The 15,648-nt window shown below is 41.0% G+C and overlaps 1 protein-coding gene across 1 annotated transcript in view; it reads right to left on the bottom strand.

Annotated features, from left to right (window-relative positions):
* MIDEAS (mitotic deacetylase associated SANT domain protein) overlaps positions 1 to 8,460 on the bottom strand; it is a 58,815-nt gene extending 50,355 nt beyond the window's left edge. The window contains 1 exon segment of the mRNA XM_050334830.1: positions 8,340 to 8,460. The gene's annotated coding sequence lies outside the window, so the exon portion shown is untranslated.
* Between the last annotated feature and the right edge of the window lie 7,188 nt (positions 8,461 to 15,648).

Consider the following 15,648-nt stretch of genomic DNA (forward strand, 5'->3'; position numbering starts at 1 on the left):
ACTTTATAAATCAAGGTTTCAAATCCGCATTTTGTTTCTTTTGCTAACAAAGCTCTCTGTATTTTAATTTCTCTGTGAAGGTAAGGTATAGTGGGTTTCTGTGGCTGGATTTTGGTAGCGGGGGGGCTACAGGGGTGGCTTCTGTTAGAAGCTGCTGGAAGCTTCCTCTATCCGGTGGAGCCAATGCCAACAGGCTCCAGGATGGACTTCCTGCCACTGGCCAAGGGCGAGCCAATCAGGAGTGATAGCAATGCCTCTGTGATAACATATTTAAGAACAGAAGGTTGCTGTGCAGAAAGAATTGCAGCCAGGGAAGAGTGGAGTGAGAACATGTGAGCAACTCTGCAGACACCAAGATCAGTGCAGAAGGAGGGGCAGGAGGTGCTCCAGGCACCGGAGCTGTAGTCCTGCAACCCGTGGTGCAGACCATGGTGGGGCAGCTGTGCCCCTGCAGCCCATGGGGGATCACTGGGGTGCAGAGACCCCCCTGCAGCCCACGGGGGAGCCCATGCTGGAGCAGGTGGATGCTGAAGGAGGCTGTGACCCTGGGGAGGTCCAAGATGGAGCAGGGTCCTGCCAGAGACCTGCAGCCCGTGGAGAGGGAAGCCCACGCTGGAGCAGGTTTTTCCCAGGTAGGACTTGTGGCCCCTGTGGGGGACCCACACTGGTACAGCTCATTCGTGAAGGACTGCACCCCATGGAGAAGCGACCCACGGGACAGCAGTTTCATGAAAATTGTGATGGTCATAAGTGAGTGACCCCTCCCAGCTCTTAACTCATGAACCTTTCACTGGGTTTTTTCTCTCCTCTGTCCAATTGCAGAGGGGAATGAGAGAGCGACTGTAGTGAGTACCTGGGGTCCAGCCAGGGTCAACCCACTACATAAGGTAACTAGGTTTATTTATATTGCAAATAAAAAAATCAGCTAACTTCATTCATATTTTAAATTAAAAAAATCAGCATTGACTTCAACAAAGCTTCTTGCAAGGCAGCCCCTTACTCACTGTTAACAAGTGCTAAACCTTAGTATCAGCTACACCAAATTTCCCAGGTTTTTAATACCTCATTTCTTCAAATGTTTGTTCTTTACATCTCAAATTCAAAATTAAAACCAATTGTTTATAAGGACTTTCAGATTCTTCTTTTCATACTCTTAGACAATAAAAGGGTATTTTTATTACAGATCAATTTTTTCTACAGGAAAAGTTACAGTACATTTTCTATAGAAAGAGAACTGCAATAGCAAAATAAGTCAGCTGGGTCAGTACCATACCTGAAATATTTCACTTTTGCCAAGAAGAGGAGTAAACTGAGGAGGAGTCTATGTAGTTGTCATAATTCAATAGGAAAGAAGAAATGTCTTAAATACATTTTGCATTCTTGAATGTATTTAGAAATGGCAACCAAGACCACTTCAATATCAAAATTAAATAAGAAAAAAGTGAAGCCCGTAATCAAATGCAACATTCTGCACAATTACTTACTTGCAATCTCACCCTTTACATGCAAAAGACTTTCCAACTATTCAAGGAGGACAGCTTAGACTCTTAATAAAAAGAATGCTCAGTAGTACAGTAATACTTCATTAGTCATAGCTTTCATTTACAATATATTCCTTTACTTCTCCAAGTCATCTCAATAACTCTTAGTACATGTCAATTTAAACAAATACTGTTACAGAAAGACTACGTGATTTACTCATGCTACAGATTTGCAAAAATATTTATATTTTCTAGAAATTTGAAAATATAATAGCTTTGTAATAAAAAATAAAACAAAATTTATGATCTTAATTAAATAAATACTATAATTTTTCCCTATATTTAGCATGTCTCATATAGGGTAACATCTACAGCTTGTCAAAATAGATTCTAAGAAAATAATTCAACTCAGAGTTTTCCAAGTCTCGAAATCAAACTAAATCTGTCAGATTTCCCTGCCAGTTTCGCACAGATGAGTATTTGGGATCCAAAACTGTCATCACTGGAATCTCCTAAAGCAATCAGAAGGCTGTGTCTTTCTCTCCCTCCTCTCACCAGGAATTTGGCAGTGCTGGAATTTTGTACTCAAATGGTATAAAACCGAATTTAAAACAGGAAAATACTTTGCTAAATTCTCCTTTGCCTAAGTGCAGTAATTTTCCACAAACACAGCAAACTCTCCTTTCACGAAGTGCATGAAAGAATAATCAATACATTATGTAGGAAGAAATAAAGCCTGAAATTAGAACAGTTTTATGACAAATAATCCAGTTGAAATCCCAAGAGTATTGTTGATGTATGGCACTTCGGTTTGCCTTTTTTTTTCCTGCTTTTCAATGTGTCTAAAGGTGACTGTTCAGGATGGAGAATCTGAACAGATAAGGGTATTATAAAACTGCAAGAATAGTTGACCTGCATTACTATAAAACTCCAAACAATAATGCAATTAATGACAAATCGCCAGGAGACGTGCAGGAGTTCAAAAGGAGATGCTCCAGGAATCCTAAATGCACGCAGGCGCAGCGGATAAGGCCACACATAAGTAGACATGATTAAGCCAAGTCTGAAATCACACAACAACGTCAAGCAACCTGGGATGCACTTTTACCTATGAACTACACCATAACAAGGCAATTTGGAGACTATTCAGATTGGAGACTATTCGACTTTGGACCTCATCACGACACACACCACAGACAAAGTGACAAGCATTTCAGCAGGCTGACTGCCCCACAACAGGCAGCTTCAGAGAACAAGAGATTCTAGTTTACCCACACTGAAGGGAAGCAGATGATCTGGTAGCTGGAAATCAACCATACAACACTGTACCACTACCAGGTTGCAAAACAAAACCAGTATTTCAAAAACAAAACAAAAACAACAACAACAACAAAAAACACACACACACAAGAATAAACCTTGTAATCACAATTCGTGCATGTTTTGGTCACTATAGTTCTGGAAACACCAAAAGCAACATAATCAAAGACAACAAATTAAGATAAACCCCAAGATTTAGCATGATATTCAAGCTTGAAATAATAGTACAAACAGTCAAAAAATTTTCTCGGGGAACCTGAGTTACAACATGAGATATTTAATGGTGTATTAACAGAATAGTGTGTGTTAATGTATAATTATAAATATACATACACACTTAATTTGTCTTCCCAAAATAAATCACAAGAGGATATACCAATATATATTATTGCACTGTAACCTTTCCTTTTAGTAAGCTATGATGGGGAAAGCCAAGCAACTGAGAACCAATTTTCACGTGAAAAGATATTACACAGAAAATTAAAAATAAAGCATGGATATGGACTTTATTCCACTTCCTGTCTCTTTATATCTCAACACTGAACAGGTAATGAACTGGTAGCATATTTAGTAAAAAAGATATCTGAACTGTTTCTCAGTTTACTACTGCAGTCACTAATAGCATTTAACTTACAGAATCACAGAATATGCTGAGTTGGAGTCCAACTGCTGGTCCTGCACAGGACACCCTAAGAATCACATCATGTACCTGAGAGCTTTGTCCAAATGCTTCTTGAACTCTGTCAGGCTTGGTGCTGTGAGCACGTCCCTGGGGAGCCTGTTCCAGTGCCCAACCACACTCTGGGTGAAAAACTTTTTCTCATTATCCAACCTAAACCTCCCCTGACACAGTTTCATGCCATTTCCTTGAGTCCTGTCACTGGTCAGGAGACTGAAGAGATCAACACTTGCTCCTCCACTTCCCCTCAGGAGTTTCAATCATTGCCAATACTTAAGTCAAACTACAGAGAACTTAATTTTCATTAATTATTGAAGAGTAAAAAAGCATGATTTCATGCTTTGCATTTCGAGATGCCTTTAAAAACAAACAAACAAAAAATTAACACATATTGAATACTTTGCCACCCTCTCCAAAATCAAGCTTTTCGCAGTTTTCAACTTCTTGATCAACAACAGCTGTCAATTCAACCAGGGGCATTCATGTAATTTACTTGTACATAAAGAGAACATTAATTTTTGAGATTTGTACATTTCAAAGAGTATCTGTACATCTACCATATTATATACATACTAATGAATTATATTAATTGAAGCCTGGTTATCTCTGGTTGTCCAAATACGATAAAAAGCATCAACACAGCCAGAAAAGTAAAGAATTAACTACCAAGATTATCTCTGAATCCCCATTTAAATGGTTGCTCCTAAATACCTGCATAGTGATTGCATTCAAAATGCATATATTCACATTTTTTCCCAGTCTGCCGACTACAGCTTTTACTCATAAGGTTCTGTGTATTTGTCAGTCACTGGAGTTGATCAGCAGAGCACTGAGAAGGGCTACAGTTGGAGACCATTCAGAAACAGAAGTTATGCAAAGCATTGTGAGCTGCTTATTGAGCAGCCTCATGCTGCAAACACATGTCATTTGTGCACTGGGCGCTGCTGTGGCTGCCAAGGAGCTTCCATGCAGAATGCAAGTTGCTGGTATGCAGCTATAGCAATTTAAATCATTACTTGACCAACCACCTCCTTCAGGGACCTACATAACATGAGACAAGGATTTCTTGGTTTGGATGCTCAAATCCCACTAAAGGAAATGTGTGATTCAAAGTACAAACAACTCCCATCTGACAGACAGCCCTCTGCCACACTTCCAATTATTAGGGAAGGTCCTCTGAATGATATTTCCTTGAATTAGCAGTACATCCCTCCTATTTACAAATTGCTCAGTGACAAGTCTTCTCTTTGGCTATGACTCATAAGCCTTGGCTTGCCCATGCCAGAACTTGCAGCTTTTTGGACATGTGTTGCAAAACCTCACCACCAGAGCTCTTGTTTCCCTCACCTCCCCCTTTCACACAGTGAACACTCAGAGAAAAGCGGTTTATTTCTCACTTTATATCATTTAGAATTTAACTAGTTGCACTGGAGACACCATGCAAATTTACTAGACTTCATTTTAACATAAACTGTAATTTACTGCAACCAATACTAAAATTTTATACAATGCTTTAGACAAGAAAAAAATATCAGTTTGTTTTTGTTGTTGGTGGTGGTTTTTAGAAAAGGTGAAACAACAAAAATGAGCTCTTACCAACATTCTCATTCAACAATTCCATCAGTAGGTTAAAAAAAGTGGCTGCTAAATGTTTACCTAAGCTCAGCAGAAAACCAGGTAAGTTTCTGGAGTAGAAACTCAAGAACTGCTAAGCATATAGAAAACATATCCGCCTTTGGAAACCAGGCCACAGGCTAGGCAGACTCCCATTCTGATTCATGACAGTCACTCTTGTCTCCTTACAGGCCTGGACACACCTCCCCACACACACACTGCTGTACCACCATCACCAAAGTGCCTATTTCCAAAGAAGGTTGCAGGTCCTCCATCAGGGACAACTTAGGGGATAGCTTAGCAGCTCGACAGAACAGTGTCACGGAAGGGATGACAGGCTTGAAAATATCTCCTGCAGTTCTGCAGCCACCACTGCCAGGTGACAGTAAGAGTGAAAATGCAAAAACATAACTAACATCTGAAACACTTATGCAGACTCTCAAAATGCTTGTACCGTGCTACAGCTCTCACCATTTCATATTACCACAACTCCCATGCACCCGGATGGGTTAAAGGCCAGCACGGCTATGCCTCCGTTTTGCTAACATGCACACAGATGTATATATATCTGTGACTAATTCCACTGAGTACCACAGGACGACTCAAGGACATGCAACTTACCTACTCCTTTGTATACAAGCCTGAAGAATCCTGGCCTAAAACTTTCTCTCCTACCACACAGGTTGTGAAAAACAAATGACTTAGCATAAGGAATGACTATATTGTATCACTACCACGAATGATCTAAGGAATCTTTAAGCGCTATTCCTGTTTTACTCCAGACGTAATTTTGACTTTAAAACACGCTGTATAAGACAGATTGACAAGTCAATCAAGACATGAAGTACAATCCCAAGACAAATCTACAGGTAGAACAGCACAGTAATGCACAGATTAACATATAATCATTTTGTATTAAAAGAAAATGCTCCAATAAAATTATAGAAGGATCACTATGAAAGTTTGTCCAGTGACAGGTCTTGTCCTGTGGATTATTAGCCACTTACTAAAAAAAGCCAAAAAAACTCCAAACACCTCCCCCCACACCATCAGTACATCTGTACATTCTTCATTAACAAAGCTGCATACATTTTACATGAAGTATTTCATTGACAACCTGCAGAAACTACCAATAATAAGACGATCTGTGTGTTTAGTTAAAATATGTTCTAGTTGAACATCAAGTAATTTAAAAGCAGCTTTCCATTGTTATAGTACTTTCCATCACAGTACTCAAAACACTTTACAATCAGCAGTGATGGCTAAAGATAACATTTCTAGAAAATTGCCTCTAATGTTAGAAAGGCCAGTTTCTGAGCACCAGATCTGAAATCTTTCAGATCTGATATTTCCTTAATTTCAAGTACTTCCAAAACTAAGATGATAACAGATAACCAGCACCTCTGAAAAACAAATTTTAGGGAACTTTAAGTTGTACCCACAAGAGCTTTGGCTTAACTATGTCAGTCTTTCAAAGTCTTAGCTAAAAGACTTACTAATACAGTGTCAGTGACACACATTCTCAGTACTTCTTACTATCCCCTCAGCCAACAATGCCTGTGAGATCACTGACCAATCTGGAACTCTAGCTGAAGTTGAAGCAGCATGCTCTAAGTGTATCTCCTTTCAAGCTCTAATTTTTTGTGGTCTTGCACCGAAACTCTCCTCAATGCTCTTCATTTCCAAGCAAGCTAGCTGAACTGCAGTTGTTTATTTTAACATAGGTCTTTCCCCCACACACGCACACAAGAAATCAGACCAGAGCAAGAATTACACTAAACCTGCAGGAGCGTTAGCAAGCCTGCTTGATTTTCACTTGCTGCATAATCACTTTAGAAACGTGAACCCACAGATTCAACGAGCTTTCAATTTCTGTCTGCTGTGATTTCAGAGACTACTCGCGGCACTTCTGCTGAGTATTTCAGGTCTGTGACTTCTATGATCAGCCTCGCTCCACTCCTCCCCACGTCCTCTTCTAATTCTCCGAAGAAGTTAAAGAGGAACGTGGCAGTTCGATGCAGAATACGTTCTCTTTAGCATTTGCAATGCAAAACTAGGTTTTGTTCGGTACAGAAATCTTGCACAATAGCCTGTGTATACGTATTCGTTCCAACAATGCTGTCCTATGCAATCACTCTGTAATTACACACAGTCATAAAGCTGCTGCTGTTGCTGTTTGGAACTGCAGTCTCGCCCTCTAAACAACCTAATATCAGTGTCCGCATTAGGACAATTCTTTTCTCTCTTCCCCTCCCTTAACTGCTTGCTCCAGTACAGACGGCCTTTACACTGCGCTCAAAACAGGTAGTCGGAATGAAATCAAATTATTATAAAAAATAAGCTGTTTTAAGGAATATGAAAAGTAAATCTCTGTCGAGCAAACGGAATGTTTCGCTAATTCTGCAAGCTGCAACCACACAAGACTTTACAGACCAAAAATAAATCCTGCTTATGCCTGTTTTAAAAAAAACGTAAGTATTATATAAGACTCTCACATACGCGCGTAGGTGTATTGTTAGCTTTTACTGCTAAACTGCAACGAATCAGTCCTTTGCAGTTGCTGCCAGAAAAGAGCTGTACATTGGAGAGCACGGGATTTTCAGAAATTATCTAACAAATTCCTCCTCCCCAGCCCCCTCCACTGCGTAAACCCCAGCAGAGCGATCCAACCCCGGCCACGCTGCTCGCTCGGCGGCGGACGAGGCTCGGCGGCTCCCCCGCAGCGCCCGGGGCCGCCGCACACGCCGGGCTGCTCCGGCTCCGCCACGCAGCGAGCAAAAGGAACCTCCCCCCGACCCAAACCAATTCCCCCGAGTACCACCCGCGAGCAGCTCACCCGGACACGGGCACATCCCGAAAGCCCTGCCGCAGCCAGGCAGCCGCGCAGAAACCCCTCCGGAGCATTCGTAATAACTCTCGGCAAGGCGGGAGGCGATGGCTCAGCAGCCGAGCCCGGCCCCCCGCAGCAGGCGGGCCGGCAGTGCCGCTGCCCCGGCCCCGCGGGGCTGCGCGGCCCGGGCGCGGAGCCAGCCGCCCTCGTCACCTCCACAGGTACTTCTGCTCCTCATCCTGCACCCAGCACACGCAGACAAAGCACGCACCACCACCCTCAAAAGAAAAGCCCCGGGAAAGTCACCCCCTTCTCCAAAATGGCAGGAAAACGGAAGCAAATCGTGCGAATAAAAAAAAAAAAAAATAAAGGCGCGGAAAACAGGAGAGGGAAGAAAGAGAACGTGCTGGCTCACCTGCACAGCGAGGCACGGCGGGCGCCGCGGGGGGCGCGGGAGGCTGTTCGGAAAGGGGGGCGGGGGCGCAGAAGGAGGGAAAAAAAACCCCAAACTTTGTTTCTTTCTCTCCGGGACTCAGGGAAAGCGTCACTTCCTAGTGCGTTAAGCGGGGAGGCTCCCGGGCCCGGGCTCCTCAACTCCTCCTCCTCCTCCTCCCGCCCTCCTCCTCCTCCCTCCGGGGCGCAGCTCGTCGCCGGCCCTCAGCGCCTCTGCCCGGCTCGGGCCTGGGCCCCCTGCCCTTGTGCACGGATCTCGGCTTGACCTTCTGCGCTCGGCTTTGGCTGCTGGCAGGGAAGGAGGGGAAATCCCCAACGAGTGAGGGGCGGGGAGAGAGTTTGCAGCACTGATTTTGAAGCCAAGCCCTGCAAAATACTGCCGTGTCCAACACCTGGCGGAACGCGCCGCTCTGATGCCGCGAGTTCAGTGCCGGCCTCCCCAGCAAGGTCAGGCTTCGTGGCCTTTCTGTCTAAAAAAAACAAACTAACACCTTTGATTTTTAAGGAACCACTTGTACCAGAGGAAAACATGTTTTTCTCTTTCCCCTTTCGGTCCTTTTTTTCACAGCTCTTTCAGAAGAAAAAGTGGAAAAACTGGGAAGGGAGAAAGGATTTTTGTCTAATGCAAATCCTCAGGTCATCTCTATACTGTTGGCTATTTTTCCAAACACCTGAAATGTACTTTCACAAGAACACATACTGCTGAGGTTTCTAAAAATGTTCAGCTCCTCTACTAGAATATGGCTTCCTCTGTTGCCTTGGTCCAAGAATAAAAAACACAGTGTGCTGGCAAATGCAGGCATGCTACTCTACCCTACTAAGGCAGGAAATAAAGAAGCTGCTTTGTCATTGCTCCCTCTGTAGACCGCTCTGCTACTCGAGCTTGTTCACAATCAATGAAACTTTTAGATTATAAAATAACCTTTAGACAGCATTCACAGATTATACTCGCATTCTGTGAAACGTGCCAAGCAACATGAAAATGCCAAACATTTTTCTCTAACGTGCACATCGCCACGTGTTTACCTTCATCCAGGCTCAGATCATTCAGTGCACACAGTAGCATAGCTGCTTTTTTTTTTTTTTTTCCAACCAGTGTTGCAGTTTCCCTTCCAGCATGTATTGCTCTAGAGAGTGAAATACAGAAGTAATTTTTGCACTGCACATTGTAGTTTGCATTTCTTTCACAATAGTTCCTGCAGAGCTTTTTACTAGAGAAGCTCAAGATGTGTAGAAACAGGAGCCCAGAGAAGTGACTTGCCCATGACTACAGAATGTATCAGATGCATAACCAGGTTTCTCTGACGAGTCCCAGGTCAGTAGTCTAATTACCACACCCAATCTTTTCCTGTCACGGTGCAGAGAATAACAGTGAGAGAGACATGGAGGTAAAGAGCAAAATAGTAGCCACAGGTACTACTGGTAAAGTTTCTTTTCTCTCTCAACCATGGGTATCATTAGATGCAACACTGTCTCAATAGGACCCTTCAAGGAAAACTCTTCATATTACCATTAATACATTTGCTCTTCCAAACTTCTGAATAGACAGGAGCAATAGGTCTAGAACTATATAAATCAATACAAAAAGGATATTCACAGGTGTTCACAAATTACCTAATATGTAAAGCAAATATAAATAACTGAACATATGACTAGCTGTAGTCAAAGGCATACAAACCCATTCTCTTAATTTGCCCAAGTAAAGATTGAAAAGACAGGTTCCACAAACTGGAGTTATTTCCTCTCTGTTACAAATGTTAGGCAATCAGTGCCTCCCATGAAGCACATCAGATATTGATAATATTATAATTGCTTATCTCACCTTTCACTGGAGGGAAAAAAACCCAACAAAACCACCAACAACAAACCCAAACACCACCAGTCTCCTACAATTGTAAAGCATGTTGTAACAGCAAAGTGTATCTCTTCCTTGCAGACGGAACAAATGCACGTTGTACCTCACCTTGTTGGAGGCTGGAGTAAAATGATGACCAGCGTCTTGTGTTTCACAATACATAATCACGTAAAGTGGCAGACAATGGCAGAAACGTCATCATCCAGCTACAGAAGCTGGCATTGCGCAGGCCAGGGAGTGTGCTTTCTGCCGTGCTCTGGGAGACATTTTAACACTGTTGGTTTTGATAATTGCCTCCTAAATAACGTATAAGGTAGATAGGAATCCCGCTGAGCCAAAGAAAGCATAGTAACCACAAGGACAAAGCTGAAACACACTCTAAGGTGCAAAATCTGTAGGAAAGGCTGGTTGTACTTCCTAAACATACCAAGTAGGATAAGAATAAAAAAAAGCAAGCTGGTAGGTACACCAACTAGTTTATAGACCTAAAATAGAAGAAGCACACTTAAAGACACCATGGTGTTTATGGAACTGTATGTTACCGTTTATCTTACTGAGCAATAAAAATTTTACGAAGTGTTTTGTAAAAATTTTGCCATTATACCATTATACACTCACTCTTAGGTGTATAGACTAATTCCTAGACTATTCCTCATATTACACAGTCCTTACATCTTCTCTGGAACCAGCCATCATAATTTTCTCCTTTTCAGTAGCAGTTTTTGCCATGCTTTTTAAGTTTTCTTCTTCTTTCTTCTTTTCCCAGCATTTGCTGAGGCTACATGACAGCGGCACTTCCATCAGTTTTACAGTAAGAAAACTTAATACACATGCATTCCTTGTTACGTCATTATTTTATTGCTACATTAAAGAAGGAAGATTTCCTAGTTATCAGCATAAAAAATCTTAGGTTTCTTTGGCTTGTACAGACACATCTTGTAGTGTAACAGCATCAACTCATATCATTAATAAACTGGATTGCACTGAGTCAGAATTTGAATTAAAGACTATGCTTTACCTACTTAGGTTTGCAATACTGGGCCACAGGCTCATTAGGTGGCACTCTTTTCACCACATCACTCTTTTCACCACATCAGAGTAGAGCCAAGGCCCCATCTTCTCTCTAGTCCTCAGAAGCTGAACTATTGCTCCAGCATGATGGGAGACAATAAGGAGCTCTGAAATTCAGTATAAAATGAAGGTCTTAACCACTATAGCTAGTAACAAGGTATTTACATCCTTTGTAATAGGTGTTTCAGATTCCAATAAACCTCAAATTTCCACCTCATAATCACACTGAAATTTCCTCTAAAATTTCCATCGGATGTGATATTTATTTTAAAAAATGTATGTCAGCATAAGCCAGTAATGAATAGCTGCAGAGTTTATCCCATAAATATATTCAATGCTCAAGTGCAGGGCTGCCTCTAGACAAGCTAGAAAATGGACTGACAGAAACCATACAAAGTTCAACACAGACTAATGTAAAGCCCTGCAATTTGACCAGACTAACCTTTTGCCATTGCACAGGCTGGGACTGACAAGCTACCCAGCACCACTGAATAAGAGCTGGGGGTCCTGATGGACAGCGAGTAAATACCAGCCAGCAGTGAAGGCTCACAGCATCCTGGCCTGGAAAAAGAAAAGCATAGCTAGGTCAAGGGAAATGACTATTCCCCTTTACTCATCATTAGGGAGTCTGCATCTGGAATACTGTGTCCAGTTTTGGGCACCCCAATACAAAAATGATGTTGATAAACTTGAGCCAGAAGGAAGCCAAGATGGTGAGGTGCTGGCAGATGTTCTCTGAAAGGAGAAGCTGATGGAAGCTGGGGTTGTCTACTGTGACAGGAACAGGTAAGAGAGACTTAACACCAGTCTCCTAGTAGCTACAAGATTAGATCTTTTCCTACAAGAGAAGACAAAACAAGGCCCTTTGTTGAGGTACACAGTGGGAGAAAGACAATTATCATAAATTCATACAGTGGAAATTTCAACAGTTAGTGAGGAGAGTGAAGCAATGAGCAAAGCAGTCTGATTTCAGTGTTGACCCTGCTTTGAGCTGGAGGTTGAACTGGTGACCTCCCAAAATCCCCTCCAACCTGAGTGATAGTATGATTCAGGAAGCAAATCCCCTTATCTCATGTAAGAAGAAACTTCATTAAACAATAGTAAAATACTTTGAAAAATTATCATAGGAAACTACAAGTGATTGTATGTGTTTCAGGTTTGTTGGACTTTAGTTTTGAGGTTGTGAATTTAGAAGACCATCAGCCTAAATACAAAGAAGCTCATTCCCTCATAACCACCATTTTCCACCATTATTATGGGAGAAAATGGTCATAAAAATGTTTTTTATACAAGATAATTACTCTTTACTACAGAGAAATTTGAATTTCCCCAATATCAATGTCTGTCTCCCATCTTTGTCAGAATTAAAATTAATTACTCAAGATGTTACATTTGAAATATTATTCTAAGGCGCAACTTCTCCTGGGAAACCTGATGCAGACAGAGATAGAATGTTTGGAAAGAAGGAGTTTGTCTTTTTTAAAAGAGTTTTCAAAAAGAAAAAAAACCTTGCACATTTATTTGACTCTTCATATCTGAATTTAAAATTAAAACGCTGAGTTTACTTCACTAGCTTGAGCAAGATTCAGCTTCTTTGATCAACTTACGAAGAAAATACATGGGTTTATTTATAGAGCATGTGTGTGTAAATACAAATGTATACACATCCACACACACTGTGTCATGAACTGGCTCCCTGAGAACCAGGATGAGACCTTTGTTACATGAGGGAAAGGAAGAGACACTGTGGTTTAGAAAAGAAACCACATGTAAAACTAAAATTTTTCACATTGCTTAAATGCTGCTGAAAGAAGCTCAGACACCGGGGTGAGAAAGAGAATGCAAGAATCTATGAAGTATCAAATTATATGGCATGCTGAAAAACAGAACTGTTGAACCTTTCTTCCTAATTTTGTTAGCTTGCGAAGCCTTAAAAACACTTTACAGTCCTTCCTGCATTTACTATCCCTTTTCCCGAAATCCCACATTATTTGATTGTTTACAAACGATAGTCTGTGGTAACGTTGTTCACTGTTCACTGCAACTGAGAAAAATACAATATGTGAAGAAGCTAATTGGTGAGCTGAAGGCCACATAGGGGTTCAATAATCTGAGCTTTGGTTAGCTCCAAATGCTCAAGTCCACATGTAAACTCTCCTGTCACACTATACTTTTCCTGTATATTAGGAGCTCAGAATGCAGACTGTACTAAACTACAATATGCCCTCTCATCTAAGTGTCAGTAGTCTACACATACAGTTATAGGATACCAAATGTTTCTTGCTGCTCAACTGACTGAACAATGACACAAGTTCTTCTGAAAATTAGGTTTAAATAACCTTAAGCAGGGTGACATTAAAAAACCCAACAAGCCAAACAAACAAAAAACCACTTAAAATATGACCTTTTTTTTTTTAAACTGGCTGCAAACTGCATCTGATTTTTTCTTAAATATTTAGAGATTTTACTTTCTTATCCACTGTGTGAGGAACTGTTAGAAAATGAACTAATTAATGTATATATAGTATTCTACATTAGAATTCTGAAAATGTTAAGCACTGCAAAGTAATTAGCTCTATTTAGCTAATTATCATTAAAATTTAGATAATATAAGTAATAATATTACTACTTCAGGAAAAGTGCATGGACTAATAGATCTCAACAGGATCAAGGATACTTCAGATCAGTGGAAATACTCCTGAAAAACATGGTAGGCAAGAATTATTAAGAACTGGTGGGTGTATGCATATTTTTAATTCTAACATGTATTTTTAATGCTAGAATCATTAAATGGTTCGATGACTACTATTCTAGCAGATTTCTTTCTGGAATTTGCCTCTCATTATGCATTACAAGAGTGCAACATGTCTTAAAGGAACACACTCTGCTACTACAGGCCACATGCAAGAGTCTTAGCTTGAAGCAGCTCCCAAGAAAATATGGCAGAAGCCCCCACTGAGGCTTGTTTTGGCAGGCAGCTTCCAATAAAGCTGCTTCTGTCTCTTCTTCCCCAAGATAACCAGCTGTGCTTTCTTTAGGTTGGCTTTGATCCCAGGCAGAGAAACCCCCTAGAAGCACTCAAGAGTCCCAACAACAACAAACAAAAGAAAAAGAAATATTGACAGCATGTACTGTGGAGTAAAGTCACAGCTTGGTTCAATTTAGTGTAATAACAGAAATCAAGACTGGAATTTGAAACAATGACCTGGAATATTTTTCTTCGCATAAGATTAATGCTATTTACTAGGTATTAGTTTTACATGTAACAATCTAGTCTGTTCCTTTAATAGTCCAAGTAGCCCAATTTCTGATTGAAGCATGCAGAAGGTAATGAATTTGATCATTAGTCTATTTAATAATATAAAAATATCATTTGCCCCATTGACATCAAGAAACTACTCATAACTAATGGTGCACTGCATATAAATATTTGCAGGATTCTGGAATATTCCTATTATGTCTTATTTTTATGTGCAATTTTTATATATCCATTTATGTATGGGCATATATAGAAGAGTGTCCTTAAAGTCATCTCTTATGGAGAACCATCCAGGAACTCCTGAGCTGCAGTAGCTGATATAAGCAGCAGTCTCAAAGCCCATTTCAAATCATTTGACACAATCATTCAAGGAGCTTTCAGCACAAACAGATTTTAGTGACAGTGACTCAGTACCATGGCAATTAAATTGAAACATATGCAGTACAAATCTAGGAGCAGCACGGGAATCAAAAAGCAAGCATTTGCTAACATCAGGTTCCATAGGTAGTACATGGTGCTCTGTCTCATGAAGACTCATCCTGTTCCATCCCATCAATAAATGATGGAAGGGCAGGGAGACATAAGTCAATCATAGTGGGAGACACCAAAATGTAAGACATATATGACAGGCACGTACCAAATAATCTGCAACCATGTAGTTTTGCACCTTGGTGACCTTATCTGTCCCTCTACTCTTTAATCCTTCTTTACTGACACTCCATGCCTGCTTGTGCTGGCAGTTTGCATTGGTGCAAGCCAGGCTGCAGAGCTTTTCCTGTCATCACTGTTACGCTGCAGTGTATTTGGTAAACTGCTGTGCAGTTTTTATTCTTCTCGAATTCATGAGCAAGTTGCCTCATACTGATTTCTGGGCCTGGACTCCAGAAGTATTTTGGCAGTCCTCCAAGATGCCTTTCAATACCAAGTTGTGACCTATCCCAACCAGCTGGTCTGCTTATCTCTGTGATCTCTGAATATTCCTTAGTTCTCTTATAAAGTCCATATCATGTTCCATTATAAGGAAAATGTATGTGTATCACTACAAATGGCATTATGGATTTTCCCCTTTTGTCTCTCCTTCTCTTT

Source organism: Myiozetetes cayanensis, unplaced genomic scaffold (genome assembly GCF_022539395.1).
Source record: "Myiozetetes cayanensis isolate MyiCay16 unplaced genomic scaffold, myiCay2020 scf6-25, whole genome shotgun sequence".
Lineage (NCBI taxonomy): Eukaryota > Metazoa > Chordata > Aves > Passeriformes > Tyrannidae > Myiozetetes > Myiozetetes cayanensis.